The 5,274-nt window shown below is 45.7% G+C and overlaps 1 long non-coding RNA gene across 1 annotated transcript; it reads right to left on the bottom strand.

Annotated features, from left to right (window-relative positions):
• Positions 1 to 4,747: 4,747 nt before the first annotated feature.
• On the bottom strand, positions 4,748 to 5,057 carry LOC142209257 (uncharacterized). Its single transcript, XR_012716937.1, has 3 exons — positions 5,033 to 5,057; positions 4,907 to 4,965; positions 4,748 to 4,773 (listed from the first exon to the last, which is right to left on the bottom strand). It is a non-coding gene; the product is annotated as an uncharacterized LOC142209257 (long non-coding RNA).
• Between the last annotated feature and the right edge of the window lie 217 nt (positions 5,058 to 5,274).

Genomic DNA, 5,274 nt, shown 5'->3' with positions numbered 1-5,274 from the left:
TGTGCACTCCGGGGGGGCCTCGATTTGTAAAATATGGTCTGTGCGACACGATGCAGCCATTCGCCGGTCGTCGTCCGCCACCGCCGTCCTGGTGCAGGTCACAACGTTTCTAAGCAGAACAATTAATGGGCTCGCTAATGAGCTATCTAATTCCGCATCTTCGCTGCCTCCGACGCGCCTCCTGGCCTCCTTCCCTGTGATTTACGTACCGCCGAGCGGTTAGTGACTTGAATTAATAAATTAGTTTTCTACTAAGACATCTGCGAAGAGCGGCAGGAAATAAAGCAAATTAAGTAGTAACTCCGACACCCTGCCAATGATTAACCTCATCATGACCACAAGGCAGATAGCAGGATGGGAATGATTTCCGTAAACTAGCTTACGGGCCACACCCATCTTAGCTCTGCCCACTTTATCATTAACAAACACGCACTTTGCCGTAAGCCCTACCTTTAACACAAATATTATATTATTATTATTGTGAGTCAGACCTGGCAGCGCTCCGCACGTCTGCTCGTGCATAAATAAAGGAGATGCTGCTAAGATACTTCGTGTTTCCATGTCGCAGCATTTCCAAGATCTCCCCTCGCGTCCTGTTTTTTCCTAAAATCAAAAATCGACCTGGACGGACAACTGGTTTTCCAAGGGGCTGCCTATTCAGGGTGGGACCGGGCCCTCAGATAAACAGGACATGATCTGCGTAGACGGAGGGTGGGCCCTTAGACTTAGGCATGGACAAGCTGATTTGAATCGGAATTCAACCTTAATTTTCCAAAAGTTTAGGGCTCAACTAGGGCTGAGCCGAGCTTCAGATTTCAGGATCGTTTTTAAAATCCGATTTACGTTCATTTTCCAGCCGATCCCAATCGTGAAATTTGCTCGATCGCCGATCGGGATCCGATCTTTCCCGATCCCAATCGCTCAACCCTAGGCTCAACCCGAACATGGAACTATTGGGGTTCTCCACCCACAAATACTCAGAGTAGAATGGCTGAAGGCCCAGGGGAGGTGCAGCAACATAACAAACACTTAGGCTCACCTTACCTCATGTCTCCAGGGGCATTCGTCTTCAGGCCTCTGGCTGATGCATGTGCCCTGAATTCACCTCTGAGGCCTTTGATTGGCCCTCAGCAGTCACGTGAGTGCACTGACATCATAACAATGTGACCCTTATGCATGTGACATCAGTTGGAGACCAGAAGAGGCCTGAAGGGGCGACTGGACACCCGGTGTCCGGTCGCTTAACCCCTGCGCGCCGGCTGTGTCCATTCATTCTAATGGGAGACTTGCTAATATCTCTAGTAGCTAACACTTACCTGCACAGATCGCTGGTCCGGTCCCCGCTGTTCTCGGTCGTCACGTCACGTCTCCCTTCCCTGTACCCGCCCACACTCTCCTAAGCCACAAGCCCCGTCTTCTTCCTAGGTCTGTAACACTAACCTGGGAGGTGGGGGCAGCGAGGTGAGAAGAGGAGCGAGAACAGCGGGGACCAGACCAGCGATCTGTGCAGGTAAGTGGACACCAGGGGGGACTAAGTAGCAGGAGGATTTTTTTCAATCACTACACAGCGTGGATTCTAACAATTAAAGCGTTCAATTTTTAGACTCCATACTGTGTAGTGAATAGGATCGTTTTTAAAATCCGATCTCCGATTATTTAAAAAATCCCATTGACTTGCATTGGGATCGGGTTCGAATGGAAAATGATCGGAAATCGGATTTTAAAAATGCTCCTGAAATCTCAAGATCGGCTCAACCCTATGCACCACTTTTCCATTTTGTTAAGACTGAGTATCTTCCATTTTTCATCCCTTTGTAATGGGCCATTAAAAAAAATTTACAATTTTTTTTTCACAGTTGTGTGACTATGGTATCTAATGGTATCTTCGCTTGACACAGATGTCAATTCAGTTTCTGCATCGAAATCTGACAACAGTCTGTATCCCATCATGCATATGCAATGGAAATTTTTCAGATGAATTTTTAGCGCCACAGAAGGAAAAAAAACTGACCTGGAATTAAGAATATGCAACTTATTATAGGAAGAAACATTGAAGATTAGCTCCATTGAATAGTTCTTGTGCGAACCTCCTACACACACAGCACATCTATAACACAGCCATAGCAAGAATATTAGGGGCTTTGCAAGGAATGGGGGCAACTGGGGTACTTGCCTTGGGTGCTGGCTGTTGGAAGGGGTGGGTTTGGGGCACAACAAGCCACTTTTATGTGTTTAGATACAGAGTAACCTATGCCCAAGTTTAGGAAAGCCTGGCTGCAGGAGACGTCTTACATCCCAGTTAGGTAGTCTTGTGTTTTAGGGATCTTTGTGGCCTTTTTTTCTTTAAATGGCCGCTACTTATTGGATTATTCCAAAAGGTTGTGTCCATTATTTTATTTTCCAATCCCCACTCTGGTCCAGACCTGCTACGCTTTGGCCTCCAGGGTGCGTCACATACTACGTCCATGTGTCTTCTGTGCTGTTTAATCACAGCCTAGTGACATGCATGTAGTTGTGTGCATTGCTCCCTATACTGTGTGGGTACTATGAAAGCGGCAAAATGTACCATGGGGGGCCAGTAAAAGGGGACAATGGGGACCAAAGGAAATATAATGTGGGGCCAATGAGGGGGACATTATACTGTGTGGGGGATTTTTTTTTTCACCTGAAAATGGGTGGGTAGTCCCGGTAAAGAGGGTACGTGGCCTAAAAAACTTGATTGGGGCCACTCAGACTTGACTTTGCTTGGGGCCCCCAAATTGACAAACCCACTTCTTGATACTAATATACCATAACTAAAACATGGTTAAAGGGATCCTATCATTCAGATGGAATTTTTTGTGACTAACACGTAGGAATAGCCTTAAGAAAGGCTATTCCTCTCCTACCTTTAGATGTCTTCTCCACGCCGCTGTTCCGTAGAAATCCTGGTTTTCGCCGGTATGCAAATGAGTTCTCTCGCAGCACTGGGGGTGGGCTGCGCATGCCCACAGCCACAAGAAAAATGGCTGCTTACACAGTAAGTAAGCGGCCATTTTCTTGTGGCCTGTGGGCATGCGTCGTCGGTTCTGCCCGAGGCCTACAAGTTTCACCGCCTGCACCAGAAGAAGACACAGGAAGACAGCCTTCCTGAAGAAGATGGAGGTGGCGCTGGAGAGTTCTCTTGCAGCATTGGGGACGCCCTCAGTTCTGTTTGAACGGTGGGGCCCGCCCCCAGTGCTGCGAGAGAACTCATTTGCATACCGGTGAAAAACGGGATTTCTACGTTACGGTGGTGCGGAGACGAATAGCCTTTCTTAAGGCTATTCCTACGTGTTAGTCACAAAAAAATTCCATCTGAATGATAGGATCCCTTTAAATAATTTAGTAATAACTTAAGAAAAGAGAACAATCTTGGTGAAAAATTTATCCTTGTGGAGACACAGGCACAGTGCTCCCTGGGAAAGCATATGCAAATTAGCCCTTCCTTAAAAGGAAGAGAACTGTCTCACTAGTGCCACCTATTGGAGCTAATATGACTGTTACTGTTTTTGAAATTTTTCAATTTTTTTCATTACGTTTTTTTTGTCATATATTTTCAATATTTTCATCTCTTTTGGACAACACAGATGTCACCTGTGTACAACTAACCCGGGTCACGTGACATGAAAGGATTAATGACGCCCCTATTTATTATAAGATGAAGGAGATTTCATGTCATACCAAAAATCTTGGCCGAATTTAAAAGGAGCGAAGTGACGTTGTCGATCCTCAATGCAAAGGCTTCTGGAAATTCTCCACTTATCTAAGCAAATTCTGACAAAAGACAAATACACCCGGCCTTTTATCTTCAACTCCAATTAGTAACCAATTAGTTTTTCTGCTTTGCGTCTCGTACGGTACAGAACGTGTGCCAGAATCCTAATGAGAGGAACGTTGCAGAATGCGTTACGTTCCCCCAATCTCTCACACTCTGGACATGCACAAAGGAATACAGACGATCAAAAGACAAAAAAAACTATTGATTCCATAGCCGAAACACAGCTAGTCTGGGTCATAGGGCCGAAACGTTTTGGTGTTCTGTTTTTGTAACACTCCCCTTTATTAGCCTCCTACCCTACTGACCTCGAGGGATCTCGGCTTTGAAAGGGGACAACTCGGAATGGGAAACAGGACCCAAACAATGGAAGAATTGAAAAATAGAGAAAAGAAAGGAGGGGGACCTAAAGGGTTAAATAGACATAAAAATAATAGTAACAATGAAAACAAAAAAATATTCTCACTTGGGTCAATCCATGGACACAACTACACTCAGAACATCTCGGTCTAATATCTTCTATGATGATATTATAATACAATGGTTCCCAAACCTTCTGAAAGCAGGACCCCTTTCTTCAGGATACCCTTGCCCATTACCATACTTACTCCCATTTGGAAAAAAAAGTCAGATATATTCAGCCTCTCTTCAGATCTCCTACTTCCATTTTCACCTTCACACACACAGCCCTACTACCTCCATATTCTCCCCAACACGGCCCTACTAACTCAATGTTCTCCACCAAACACAGCCCTACTATCTCCATGTTCTCTACCACACACAGACCTACTACCTCCATGTTCTCTAAGACACACAGACCTACTATCTACATTCTCTCCCCAACACACCGCCCTACTACCTCCATTTTCTCCACAACACACAGCCCTACTATCTCCATGTTCTCTACCACACACAGCTCTACTACTTCTATGTTCTCCACGTCACACAGCCCTACTACCTCCATTTTCTCCACCACACTCAACACTACTACCTCCATGTTCTCTACCACACACCGCCCTACTATCTTCATGTTCTCCCAAACACACAGCCCTACTACCTCCATTTTCTCCACAACACACAGTCCTACTATCTCCATGTTTTCTACCACACACATCTCTACTACCTCCATGTTTTCACCACACACAGCTCTACTACCTCCATGTTCTCCACTACACAAAGCCCTATTACATCCATGTTCTCGACTACACTCAACTCCACTACCTCCATGTTTTCTACCACACACAGCTCTACTACCTCCATGTTTTCTACCACACACAGCTCTACTACCTCCATTTTTCTACCACACACTGCCCTACTACCCCCCATGTTCCCTCACCAACAGCTCTGCTACCTCCATGCTTCCTCCTCTGCTACTAGTATATTTCCTCCCTGCATACAATGTGCTATCTCAGTGCTCTGTCCATACACATTTCATGTCCCCTGTCACCTCCACCATCTCACCCACACTCAGCTCTGCT

The sequence above is a fragment of the Leptodactylus fuscus genome, chromosome 6 (assembly GCF_031893055.1).
Source record: "Leptodactylus fuscus isolate aLepFus1 chromosome 6, aLepFus1.hap2, whole genome shotgun sequence".
Taxonomy (NCBI): Eukaryota; Metazoa; Chordata; class Amphibia; order Anura; family Leptodactylidae; genus Leptodactylus; species Leptodactylus fuscus.
Note: the sequence above shows the minus strand (reverse complement) of the source record. Positions and strands in the feature narration are given on the sequence as shown.